This window comes from Cryptomeria japonica, chromosome 6 (assembly GCF_030272615.1).
Source record: "Cryptomeria japonica chromosome 6, Sugi_1.0, whole genome shotgun sequence".
NCBI lineage: Eukaryota > Viridiplantae > Streptophyta > Pinopsida > Cupressales > Cupressaceae > Cryptomeria > Cryptomeria japonica.
In genome coordinates, this window is record NC_081410.1 from 221451817 (window position 1) to 221466754 (window position 14938).

At 31.8% G+C, this 14938-nt stretch overlaps 1 long non-coding RNA gene across 1 annotated transcript; it reads left to right on the forward strand.

Annotated features, from left to right (window-relative positions):
• Positions 1-4877: 4877 nt before the first annotated feature.
• On the forward strand, positions 4878-6853 carry LOC131856078 (uncharacterized). The gene is made up of 2 exons (XR_009358181.1): positions 4878-5010; positions 5246-6853. It is a non-coding gene; the product is annotated as an uncharacterized LOC131856078 (long non-coding RNA).
• Positions 6854-14938: the final 8085 nt, after the last annotated feature.

The following is a 14938-nucleotide window of genomic DNA, read 5'->3' on the forward strand; positions in this document are numbered from 1 at the left end:
ATGCTGTAAGAAAAAATAGTTGTCTGTAAGAAAACTATTTTGCAACGTTTAAAAAAAAGTTTCATAATTTTTTATAAATATCTTGTAACTACCTCACCAACAATTAACATAGTCCTGCACAGAAAATGCTCACACTATTTACTCCATGCAATTTCTTCATCACACCAAAAGTGATATTATATTGGCTAATCCAAACTTAAAGCACAATGATTTTATGGCTGCTCCCCCCTTGTTTTGTAACCTACATTTTCTTTCTGGTCTGGGTCTGTTTCATTCACCCTATAAGATACATGGCTTCTCCAATCTGTTGATTCCATTAACTTGTACACCCTTTTTTCTACAGATTTCCTCTACTATTACCTCCAGGCCTAATTGCAATATCAATGTATATAGGTTTCGGTTGTAGTTAAACTGGTTTCAAAAAGTCATGGATTTTCGTATAACACGAAGATTTTGGTCATGCTCGCAGAATTAGCTGCATCTATAACACGAAAATTAGTAAGCCATTTTGGAAACTTCCATTCCTCGCAACACGAATCTGGAGGCTGGAGAGCTCAAGAAAACCAAGGTTAGTTAGCATTACAATTCTGTAGATTTGAAGGCCTCTCTCATGTCTTAGCTTATAAGATTATTGTTTTGGAAAAGTCATTTACTGACAATGCTTCCACCTTATGCATCTTTGTGAAACCTGTGAAAAAAAATGGTGCTAGAGTACGGGAGGATGAAGGTTCGGAAAGAACGGATGATTTGATCTCTGCCCGAAATACGGCATAAGGGCTTTTCAGGACCACCATCGACCCATCTCGTTTAAGAAGTCGAGTAACCGGACGATCCATCCTCTGATCCAATCAATCTCATATCACCTGCCTTTGCAGAAGGGATACGACCACCACCCATCCTGTATAGCCGGGGAGGAAGATGGGATCCCAACGTGGTTTCATGTGCGGGGCATGAGATCTAGATGCGACGCCTTGATCGACTGGGTTTTTACGTTCTAACCCCCCCCTCCCTCTGTGATTTCAATTATCGCCTTCTTTATATCTATTCGAGATATAAAGAAGAAGGGCGACCGGTTAAGTCCTACCGTTGAGAAGGTGCAATAGGGTTCCATCCCAATCCCAATCAACTTTCACCGACCTTGGATTAGCTTTAGGGCCGTAGCTCCATAGCTCTGTCTGTTCCAGGAGAGAGGACAACAGGGCAGGACTTGCCAGGATAGGAGACCGCTCGGTAGCTCCTATGCCTCGGCCGCCAGAGAATTACTGAGAAGCCGCGATACATTATGCAAATTGCTACTTAAAGTTATTTGTCGACCTCCACTGGCCTTCTGAAAGCCTTCCAAACAGGTGGCCTGGTTGGTCAGAGCTGCACTCAGCCAAGTCTCAACATCAAATGCCTGCCTCCACGCCAAAAAGTTACTGTTAGAGTTGCTGACATTTAACAGAGATTTCTCTAAATCACTTAAAGTCAGATCAAACAGCTGGATGCAGTCTTGGAGAGCACCGAGTTGCGGTGGAGTGACTGCCTCCCGACTCGGTCCAGAAAGAAATTTGGAAACTTTTCGACCTTCGACAATGGTCAGCTTGAGCGCAATTCTTCCGAGATCTTTGGAGCCTCACTGCCATGACCCTGCAAACGTCGTCATGGCGGAGATGCAAAATTTGGGATCCAACGTCATATTGCAGGCAGATTGAAGAGCATTATGATGGAGTCCATCGCTCTTTATTTGGACAAACATTAAACAGACCAAGAAAAACGCAAGCATCAACTTTGAACAGGCCATCGCAATTCTCTTTCTCAATGGTGGAAATTTCATCATACTTTCGGGAATAGGTTTGGAGCATTCATTATGGATCGATTTAGAAGGTTGGGTAAGAGGATAAACTATAGTCTCTGCTCTGGCTACCGGGCTAGATGTAGAACTTTAGGTACTAGTAACAAGGATTTTGTGAATTTTTTTGGATTTTAAATTACAGTTTCTGAGTTGGATGTTTAACTGAATTCATTGGATTTTAAATTAAAGTCTTGGTCTGGTTACCTAGATTTGGATATTTATGCATAACTTAATTCATTTACCAGGCGAGATGTGGAAATCTAGGTATTAGAAATTAGGGTAGAAAATGTTTAACTGAATTTTTTAGATTTTAAATTACAGTTTTCAAATTATCTCACACAAAAGTAATATATAACCTTCATTCTGAAAATAAAAAAATTGAAATTTTACCATAAATTGGGTGTAGGGTACACATTAAGAAGAGCCATTCCAGATGATCTTTAAGGACTTGTTTTGTTTCTGAATTGAATGAGTTTGGCTTAACAATTTTGAAAAACACAGCTTAGAATTTCAGTTTTAAGTTGATGAATAGTGCACATTCATTTACTCCAGAACCCCTAGTAAAGATTAAATGATCCATTTCTTTAAAAATAAAAAAATAATATAAAATATGCAAATACTTAGAACATAAAAATATATTCTTTTAAATAAATATATTCTAAATAATACTTCATTATTCTCTTTCAATCTGGATGTCCAAGCATGCCAAAACAAAAAATAAAATAAATATATATATTTTTTAAGTTACATAAAACTGATTACATAAAACTAGGAAACAAAAGGATCACATCAAACCAAAAATTGTTATATATTGTGTTACAATTTGCTATTTAAAAACTAAAACTGAATACTGTTATCAGAAGAGACAATAAAAGCTATCAATTTGAATGTAGAGCCATAAGAAGGCATGCAAAAACTCTACAGATCTCTAACTAAACAACCACTTTATTTTATTCTTTTGGTTGATCACAAAAACCTACAAAAAAAAAGCCAATTGTCCAAGTTCAAATCTGTCATTAAGGATTGGTATGATTACAAATAAAATCAAAGCAAAACAAAAGCCAATTGTCCAAGTTCAAATCTGTCACCAAGGATTGTTATGATTACAAATAAAATCAAAGCATTATAAGAAATAAAGTTGTAGAACATACCTTAGAGCAGCCATGAGTTGTGGGTGATTGTAGAGCAAACAATGAGCTCCTCTCCTAATGAGGCCATACAATATGTTTGCCCACATAAGTGTTCTAGGCAAACATATGGGGAGAAACCTTGGGGGAGGAATACACAACGTAAGTGGCCAGAAAACTAGTAACAATGCAATCATGATAGAAGCCATCACACTTCCAAACAACTGAGTTGGGGTTTAAACACTAAAAAATATATAGTTTATACAATATTTATATAGGGCAGCTAATTCAAGGTATTTTGAATAAAAAATTGGAAATCTAAATTGGTTGTTTAGTTCAAATATTTACAAATCAGTCTTTTATAATATATATATATTTTTGTTAAGTTTACTGTTGTTGATTTTTAGTTCAAATATACCAAAACTAATTTAGTTCTTATATAGAGATTAGATTCTTTTATCATTTAATTTAAAATAATAATATATTAAATTTATAATTTAATTAATTAAATACAATTAAAATAAATACTTAAATAATTTGATTTATTAAGTTTATTGTTGTTGATTTTTAGTTCAAATATAGCAAAACTAATTTAGTCTTTATATAGAGATTAGATTCTTTTATCATTTAATTTAAAATAATAATATATTAAATTTATAATTTAATTAATTAAATACAATTAAAATAAATACTTAAATAGTTAAGTTTACTGTTGTTGATTTTTAGTTCAAATATAGCAAAAACTAATTTAGTCCTTATATAGAGATTAGATTCTTTTATCATTTAATTTAAAATAATAATATATTAAATTTATAATTTAATTAATTAAATACAATTAAAATAAATACTTAAATAATTTGATTTGTTAAGTTTATTGTTGTTGATTTTTAGTTCAAATATAGCAAAACTAATTTAGTCCTTATATAGAGATTAGATTCTTTTATCATTTAATTTAAAATAATAATATATTAAATTTATAATTTAATTAATTAAATACAATTAAAATAAATACTTAAATAATTTGATTTGTTAAGTTTACTGTTGTTGATTTTTAGTTCAAATATAGAAAAACTAATTTAGTCCTTATATAGAGATTAGATTCTTTTATCATTTAATTTAAAATAATAATATATTAAATTTATAATTTAATTAATTAAATACAATTAAAATAAACACTTAAATAATATTCAAATTATTTAATATACTAAAAAATATTATTAAAAATAAAAGAATAAAAAAAATTCTTCTATTTAGAATTGTCTTAATGTAAAGGGGATATCATTTTCTACCTTCTACGTATAAGCTAAATTAAGTATATCTTTTATTTCTAATTTAAAATATTTATTTTTTAAATAAATATAAATTATGAAGAAAAATATGAAAATTTAAGTTGGTAATATGATTTTTTTGTTTTTGTTTTTGTTTTAGTGTTGATTTACAATTTAAATATAAAAAATATAATTTAGTCTTATGTAGATTTGGATTCTTTTGAAAATCTATTTTCATCATTTATTGTTAATAATAATTATTATCAATATAAATTATAATTCAATTAATTAAATACAATTGAAATAGCTATTAAATATATTCCAATTATATAATCATTATTTTATGGAAAAAGCATTTTTTGAAAGTAAATAAAATAATTTAAAAAATAAATAGCTCTTCTATTTAAAGTTGTTTTTACATAAAGATATATAATTTTCTTTTACATATAAACTAACTATATCTTTTAATTCTAAATTTAATTATTTACTAAGGTATAATTTTTTAATAAAAATTAATTAACTCAAAATTAAGATGAAAATATTGATATCTAAGTTGGTTGTTTGGTTTAAACATTCAAAAACTAATTTTGATAATATTTTTTATTGTTATTTTATTTTTACATGTAGAAGTTATGTAGTTGTCTTGTGAAGTATCTCTTTTATTTATAAATTCCATTATTTATTTTGATATATTATGGGCGTTATCCTTGACAGATCTCCGTTTCTCGTGCTTCTGCTTCACACGTTTTCCTTCAAACTCATCTTCTACTTACCATTATCTGTAAGTTCCATAATTTTAGAGAAAAATTACTTGGCAACTTCTCCAGTTAAGTAATTGGAAGCATCGGGAACTCATGCAAGTTTTGCAAGTTTTTTGAGATCGGGATTTTCAGTTTCTTGAATTATATTAAAAAGTTTTGATTTAAACAATGTCTTCCAATGATGGTTTAAATAGGGCGTGATTGATTTTAGCACCTTTTAGAAATAAATCCGATTATGTCTTAATTGTTTGACAGGATGCCTTAAGGAGACAAATTCTCATGGACTGCAATGATTTCAGGATTTGCTGCAAAAATTTTAAGACTTTCAAGCATATGCAATTGGCAGGTATAAAGCCAACTTCCACTACCTTTGCTAGCATCCTCCCTGCTCGTGCCAAAACGGGAGCTTTGGAACTGCGTTGACATCCATCAAAGCATAAAGGATAGAAGAAAGTAAGTGAACTGTTTGACAAAATGCCACAAAAAAAATGTGATTTTATGGAATGTCTGAATGCGTGAAATGTACAAAATGAGTATGGTGAAAAAGATCTAGAAACTTTCGAGCAAATGCCATTGGCAGGTGTAAATCCAAATTCCACAACCTTTCAAAGCATCCTCTCTTCCTGTGAGCTTTAGAACAGGGTATGAACATCCATAAAAGCACAAAGGAAAGAGAAATATTGTCATATGTTGTAGTTGCAAATGGCCTGGTAGAAGTATATGCACAATGTGGAAGCATTGAGAAGGCAAGTGAACTGTTTTAAAGAATGCCTCAAAGAAATGTGATCACATGGAATACACACAAATGGATATGTTGAAAAGGCTTTAAAAACCTTCATGCAAATGCAATTGGCAGGTGTGAAGTCAAATTCTACAACCTTTGCTAGCATCCTTCCTGCTGTCCAAAAATGGGAGCTTTGGAACATGGTATGGATATCCATCGAAGCATAAAGGATAGAGAAATATTTTCAGATTTTGTAGTAGCAACTGCCTTGGTAGACATGTATGAAAAATGTGGAGAAGGCACAGACAAAGCATGTGAAGTGTTTGACAGAATACCTCAAAGAAATTTGATCTCATGGATTGCCATGATTGCAGGATAAACTTAAACTAGATTTGTTGAAAAGGCATTAGAATCTTTCAAGAAAACACAAGTGGAGATTATACCTGAAAGAAATGTGGTGTCATGGAATAATGTGATTGAATGATATGCACTCCATGGATTTGTTGAAATGGCTTTAGAAAATTTCAAGCAAATGCAATTGGTAGGTGTAAAGCCAAATGCCACAACCTTTGCAAGCATCCTCCATGATTGTGCCAAAATGGGAGCTTTGAAATAGGGCATGGACATCCATTAAAGCATAAAGTATTGAAGAATTTTGTGAGATGTTGTAGTTGCAACTTCCCTGGTTGACATGTTGCAAATTATGGTCCAGCATAGACAAGACATTTCAATTGTTTGACAGGATGCCTCAAGGAAATGCGGTTTCATGGACTGCAACGATTGCAGGATATGTACAAAATGGATTCATTGAAAAGGCTGTAGAAACTTTCAAGCAAATGCAAGTGGCAGGTTTAAAGCCAGATTCCACAACCTTTGTTAGCGTCCTTCCTGCTTGTCCCAAAATGGGAGCAAAATGCTTTTCATGTTTCCCTGTTAATATGATTCAAGATTCAATGGGAATGTGATGTCTTTTGCATCCTATAAACTAGTGTAGAAGCCAATAGATACTAGCTCCAGTGCTTTTGCATGATCGTTAAAAAATGGCCCTTCAACCATTTCTTAACTTGACTCTGGTGTTAAGATTGGTGAATATTTTCTTTTCTATTTTTATGCAATGGGTACCAACTCTTCTACTGCCAGCCTTTTTGTAGACTAACCCTTTTTTTGTTCCTATTTTTTTCATTTTATAATGGCCAGAAGAGCAAGGGTATGCTTCAATTCATCCAAACTCCGAATTGTCTCTCTATTTACATGGATGTAGGTACAAGTTTAGGCTTCATCTAATTCAATTGTAAAGTATTATTTTATAAATGATTGGAAAGTATAACAAAGAGGCTCAACCATGTCCATCACCATAGCTTGTTTTGTAAGGAGTTTCCAAAATTCATTACATAATTGTACAAGTATATTTGTTTTAGGTGATGATGAGCAGGAACTGATATGTTTGTTGTTGATATAGACATTTGAAAAATTGAGATGTGTAATGGTATATTATATGAAAGCATTTTGAATCTTGAAGATCTCAAGCAGATATGAAAAGACAATAAAAACTATCAACAGAATCTTAAGAAGGGATCGCACCAACCTCCCTCCTCATTGTCATTCCTATCCTTCCAATGAATTGAACATTTCTAGATACTTTGTTCTATTCTTCTTTGAAACATCATTGTTTCGTTACATTGTCATTTCAAAAAGGATAAAAATCTAGAGACTTAAATATATCCACACCTAGTCACATTAGACTTTATCCAATTCCAATTACTTATTAAATAAATGTGTTTAATTAATTAATTATTGGTTATCTTTATTCATGGTACTTTAAAAAATTATTTTTTTATTTAATGAAAATGGATCAAATTGACCCCTTTTCTAGGAACCATTACATACCAATTTGAGTTTGAAATGCGTGGTTTATACATTAGATTGTTAAAAATTTAAAGGACAAACCCCAATTCAATTTAAATTATCTAATCATTTGATCAATCCTAGAGCAATCCACTTCATCACACTACATCATTGATAACATTGATATTGTATCATTAATATATGTCCAACCCACAAACCAACTTCTTTTTCTTAACATGAATTTGATCTTAATAAACCCATAATATTAAAGCTTACTAATTTCAGCTACTTGAATTTAACATAAAACAGAAAACAAATGAAAAAATCATTTATCAAACTTTTCCTAATTTTAGATCTAATCATAAAATATTAATTGTAATCACCATCTTCCAGAAAACACTTCAATGCTACAATTGATACTATAACATAGTAAACAGTAAGTGATTCGTTTCTTTAAAAATAACCAATTAATATAAAATACACAAATCCTTAGAACATAAAAAACATACTCATTTAAATAAATATATATTTAATACATGTTTCTAAATAATACTTCAATTCTCTTTCAATCTTGATGCCCAAGCATACCAAACCAGAAAGTAAAATAAATAAATATATTTTTAAAATTACACAGATTAATTAAAACCAAGAAAGAAAAGAACCCCATAAAACCCAAAATTAGCATATATTGTGTAGCAATTTGTTTCTTAAACTAAGATTGTCTATCATCAGTTTGTTTCTTAAACTCCATGTGTCTCTGACCAAACAACCACTTTATTGTATTCCTATCAATACAATCTCCTTAATTATGTGAAAATCAGACTTTTTTTTTTCTTCTGGTTGATCACAAATTCCTACAAAACAAAACCCAATTACCTAAGTTCAAATCTGTCATCAAAGATTTGTATGATTGCAAAATAAAACAATAACCTAATAAGAAATAAAATTGTAGAACATGCCTTACATAACTTAGAGCAGCCATGAGTTGTGGGTAATTGTAGAGAAAACAATGAGGTCCTCTCTTGATGAGGCCATAAAATATGTTTGCCCACATAAGTGTTCTAGGCAAACATATGGGGAAAAACATTGGGGGAGGAATATACATCATGAGTGGATAGAAAACAGGTAATATTGTAATCATGATAGAAGCCATCACACTTCAAAACGAGTGTGTTGGGTTTTAATGAAAAAGATATATAATTTATATGTATATATATAGGGTAGATAATTCAAGGTATTATGAGTACAAATATGGAAATCTAAATTGGTTGTTTAGTTCAAACATTCATGGTAATGTCATTTTTTTTGTTTTTGTTAAGTTTACGAGTTGTTGATTTGTAGTTCAAATATAGTAAAAACTAATTTAGTCTTTATATAAAGATTTAGATTATTTCAAAAATCTATATTTATGATTTAATTTAAACTTATAATATATTAACATTATAATTTAATTAATTATATACAATTGAAATAAATACTTAAATAATATTCAAATTACATAATATAAAAATAAAATATTGTAGAAAATAAAATAAAATAAAATAAAATTGAAAAATAATACTTCTATTTAGAATTGTCTCTTTAATGCAGAAGGTGTGTAGTTTTCTTTTGCATATAAGCTAAATTAAGAAATATGTAGAGGGTGTGGTTTTCTTCTGCAGCTAAATTAAATATATCTTTTATATTTTAATTTAATTATTTATTTTATATTAAATTAATATTGTGGATAAGAATAACACGAGATGAAAAAAAACATGGCTCTGCAAGTGAAAAATCGTCGTAACGCCTATGCGACTCCTAACCTGCTGTCAAGACCGTCGTTTGGCAACTATCTGGGCTATGTGAACCGTTTCTCTGTTCTTGCTAACACTCACCACGCTGATGGCCCTATCGCCGATGCAACAAAATATTATATTATATTACATTCGGTGGGTCATCCACCTCTTGTGGAATATTATATTATTTCTCCTACCTACCCCTAGTATTTCTTACCTACCCTTATTTCTCATTGAGCCACATGTCATGATTGTGTGCTCGTATATCCATATGGCCTTGCCTATATAAGCAGGCTCATATTCATTGTATTGGTTAATCTAGTTGATTATTTGTATATTAATGAGAATACAGTTTGTTCTTGTCATACTTTTGTCTCTCTTTTATACGTTTCATTGTGCCATTGATCTTGGCAAAATCTCACATGGTATCAGAGCATAATTATGCATCTTGGAAAATTAAAGTATGGAACAAATTAATGGAAAAAGGTCTCACGCATTACATAGATGGAACAATAATAGCACCACCTGATCCTAAGGCTGATCCTAATGCATAATTGGAATGGCTCACTAAAAATTTCATGGCTCTTGGAACTTTGCGTAAGTATGTATCAGATGACCTCATTTTTCACATTGAGAAGTGTACTACAATCAAAGAGGCTTGGGATATGTTTCAAAAATTGTATGGTCAAGTTGATGAAATCAGAGATTACAAGATTGACAATGAGCTCACCAACTTGGATCCCAAGAATTTTGATACAATCCAAGATTATGTCACCAAAGCAAATGAGCTAAGAGAAAAGCTTAAACAACCAACTTGGATCCCATTTAAAGAGAGAAGTATGAGAAAGAATATAGCAAACCTAATGTGCGAATTATTAGGATAAGGGTTTATGTATATTGCAGAGCTTAAACTAGTACTAAATCTGGCATAGAAGATGTTGATCTGAAGCAGTACAAGACATTGGATTTGTATAATCCAATTTTGTAAGTCAGTGTGACTTCTTTTGTAACTAAGCAGTGAGCTCTAGGCACTTGGCCTTCCTACATGTGCAGGCCCCTGTTGTAGACAGTAATATTCCCTTATTGGCCAGTAAGCGAATATTGTGGGTCACAAATCCCAACGAGGTTTTTCCCACACCGGGTTTCCTCATTAAAATATTATGTTATGGTGTGTCTCTTATGTTGTTGTTGCTATTCTTATTTACTGCATTATTTTTGGTTTACCGGTACACAGTTTTAATATGCTTTTCATGTTATAAGTTAAGAAAATTATCCAATCGGTTAGATACTGATTCACCCCCCCCCCCCCCGCCCCTCTCTCAATATCTTTGGAATCCTAACAATTGACATCAAAGCCTGGTCCTCTATTTTCAAAAGCCTAACAGCTTGAGGAAGATCTTTTCACCAATAGAGATGGAAAACTTGAGAAAGCAATTGGAAACAACTCTTTCAGACTATGATGCAGAAAAGGTGAAGAATATCAAACTTGAAGATGATTTGAGGGCTGCTCAGGATATCATTCAAAGACTTCAAGAGAATTTCACTATTGCAAGGAACAAGAGAAGAGAACTTTGTGAAAAGATGCAGAATGACAATGATGAAAAGGGAACTCTTAATGATTTGGTAAACAAGTTGAGACAAGAAATCAGTACAACAAAGAATGAGATGCAAGATATGACTATGAGGTTTTGTAAAGAAATTGAAGATAGAAAGAAGAATGAAGATGACTTGACTAGAAGAATCAATGATGTTGCAAATGAAAATCTAAGACTCGGTCATGAGAATGATATGCTAAAGACAGATCTAATTCACTTAGAACATGATAAAACTGAACTCATGAGATAGAAGGACTTCTTGGAAAATGAATTGGCTACTGCAAATCAACACAAGGAGAAATTCAAGAAAAGTTTAGAAGAACTTGATGGCATGCTGAAGAATCAGAAACCTAATGGTGATACAAATGGCCTTGGCTTTGAAGTTGGTGAAAGCTCTGGTACTGCAAACAAACATAATCATAGCAAACCAGTAAGACAACCTAATGCTCACAAATTTAATGGGAAATGTTTTAACTGTAACAAGTATGGTCATAGAGAAAATCAGTGTAGATCTAGAAATTATCAAAATACTAGTACACCCACCGGTCAATGTTCTAAATGCAACAAAGTTGGTCATAATTCAAAAAATTGTAGAATGAATGTAAGATGTTGTGTTTGTGGAAGATTTGGACACCTATCTAATCAATGAAGAACACATACCGGCTTAGGATATGGGAAAGCTATTCAGAAAAACAATGTGACTTGCTATGCTTGTAACAAGATTGGACATATTACTAAATTTTGTAGAAGGCATCACCGGCAAACAACAAAGGTCCTAGCTTGAAAGGTAAAGAAAAGGTTGATGAAGTAAAGCAAGAATTCTCAAAACAGTGGATCAGAAAGTCAGATCAGAATGTTGATGGGAATGCTCCTCCACCGACAGAATAGAGTAACACTCCACTGGCAGGAGACTCTTCATCTAACTAAAGGAAAATCCTTTGGGGGTTTGGCAACAAATTGAAAAACATGCTAATATACCCTCGATTGATGGTGAGAAGTTGAATTACTTCTTTACCGGTAGATGAGTTAAGTTATAACTTAACCGGCAAGCATTAAATGTGGTAGTTGGAGAAAATAACATTAAGCAAGTGTTTTGGCTCCTTTTTCATTCACCGAGCATTCAAATCTTCGAGAGTGCGAAAACTCCCGAGCGAAGGCATCCTTAGCGAAGAAGTGAAGCAGTTCATCCAAGCACTCATCCCTAAGGTAGTTTGAGGTATTTATAACTATGGCTTCCTCATCCACTCCTGAATTTATTGCAAACTCTACTGTTATCAAATGTGAGGCCTCACCTCGACTCAGTCTGACATTCAGTGGATTTTATATTTAGACTATTATGGATACTTTATTTTGATGCATTTTGAGACTTAGAACTTACATGATTTCAGGATTTGGATAACATTGCTATGTTTTGATGATTTACTTATATGCTTTATGAGATAGAACACTGCATGATTGTTAGATAGGATGATATTGCAATGATAGATGTCGTTATTTAATTTGCAGGACTTTGCTATGATAATAGAACTATGATGTATGGTTAAGTTTATGTGAATTGGGATGAAATTGTTTATGAGAACTTTGCTTGACAAAAGATGTATTTAATCTGTGCTGATGAAAATTGTATCCAAGTGATGATGTGTATTGTTATTCCTTTGAATTATATTATATGTGGATATTTGAAAGTACTAATGTGTTAAATGAGATGCGCAGGAAATTTACCATGTGACCATGGAAAATTACGGAGAACCAAACCTAGACTTATGTATGTTCGTAAGCCAGGGTTTGTCTATTTGGAGAGACAACACCCCGTTTGTGTTGTATTTTATTCGTAATAGTATATGCTGCATGAGTGTTAAGTGTTATTTAAATTTAATGTGTAAAAAACCACAAGAGACAATTCCATGTTTTAATTTGTAAAAGTGTTTTATTTGTGTCACTTGACACATGTGTGGATTTAAATTTAAATGTTTTATTTGTGTCTCTTGGTGGGAAAGTGTTTAACTATAGTTTTTCTTAAATAATATAATGCGTTGTCATAAATACTTTGGGAATATAATCTTTGGAGTGGTCAACATATGTTTGACCTGAAAATAAACTTCAGAGGGGTTTAAAATGGGTTAAATGAACACCTAGGGGTAGTTTAATAGGGTTTCCTAAAGCCCATAAGGTATACCTAGGGGTTAGGGGTAATTTTAGGCAAGTTTCTACTTTTTAATGATCTTTTTAACGCTTTAAAAATTGGCTTTTTTGAGTTGTGCGAAAATTGAAAATTAGAAGTTTAAATTTAATTGAGATTTTTCCTTTTGGAATGAGAGTCTTTTTGCATTCTGCTTTTCTTTCTTTTTTTTGTTTTTTAGAAACTTGTGAGAACTCAGAGAATGGGCTTCTTAAGAAAGATTTTTGGGAATTGGAGGGTAATCACCCACTCTCCATTTTTGGAGACGAGAAATTTTGAAAAGAAAATAATAGTTTGGAATAGAAAAATTGACTAAGGGTAGAAGGAAAAAGATTCGTGGATTGGGCAGCTCTTCCTCAAATTTCAAAAACTACCATTGGGCAGATTAAGGTTGGTTTGATCATTCCTTAAAATGGTTATTTTCTTGCATGTGTTTGAGTGTATGAATGGTGAAAGAAATCTGTGTTTTTGTGTATGTCTTGTTTTAGAATTTCATTTGAAAATCCTTCATTATGCTTGTTGTGTTTTGGGAGTTTTCTCAAGACCTCTTACTCTTGGGAGAGAAGAGGATCTTGTGGGTGGTAGCAGTGACAACCCTCGAGTGAGAGACTCTCGTTTTGAGAGCGATCACAAGGGATCTTTGTGTGACCCTTGCTGCATGGCCTGTTTGTGCAATGGAGGTCATAAGGAGGGATATAAGGCTAGAATGCCTTTGGGGGGCATAAGGAATATGGGGTTGAGATTCTTGATACATTTATTGTGTCATGAGGTGGCTACTTGTTTTTCCATACTTGCAGTTCTCCTCAGGGTATTGGTCCACTACCACCCTTGAAAAGATCATCACCAAAGTGTGGTGCTATGAAGCCAAGTTGGGAGTGTGTCTGAAAATCTGTATGTATTTTTGCCTTCTATGTGTTTGCCTATTTGTTACTCGTCTAGGAATTGGTTCTCCGAGCTCGGGGGTGGCTACCAGTTAGCCTAGGCTGGGAGGTAAGCACTCCGTGGTCATATTGTGTTTTATTATGCAGGAAAAGTCAGGAGAAGAGAATAGGAACAGTGAAAAGATGCAGAAGATTATTGTTGAAGATACTTAAATCCATTTGTAATTATTTGTTTAAATTTGTTAGTAGAAAAATACCTCGTTCGTTGAATGAGAAGCAAGTTGTAATTTTTGAGATAGGGCATGAGATTTAATATTGTAGTTAAATAAAGAAACATCTTGTAATATTCGCAGAATTTTGAAAGAGTTGTAAAAAGCCAGATATGTTTCTATTTCTATTTTGAAAAGTAAAGGGATTGCTTGATTTGCATGCAAAAGCTTCTTTTGTAATATAAAAAAAAAAAAGAAAATCAGTTTTATTTAAATCTGAGTTCTTCCTTTTAGCTGAGAATCTATCTCCAATTTAATTGCAGAAAATCATGATTTGTATTTGCTGTTAACATGTAAATAAATTAGTTGTTTTATTAGTTGAGAAATGAATGAATCTATTTATTATAAAAAAGTATATTGTATTTCTAAATAGCATTTCTTAAATTGTATTTCTAATTAGTGTTGATAAAAAGCTTAACAATAGATTTGCTTCATTCTTTTATTAGCAATTAAAATAAATAAATAAAAAGAGCCTAAGTTTATATACCAATTATATATATATATATATATGTGCGCATGTAATTTGATTTTACATGATGTTTTTCTTTGTTATTTTGTTTTAAAAGAAAAAAAAAATTTGCATGTAAATCTTATTGGAAAAAAATATATTTGTATATTTTCACCCTTATAACTTTTATATTTATAAATATATATAAAATATATTTTAAAATAATAATAAT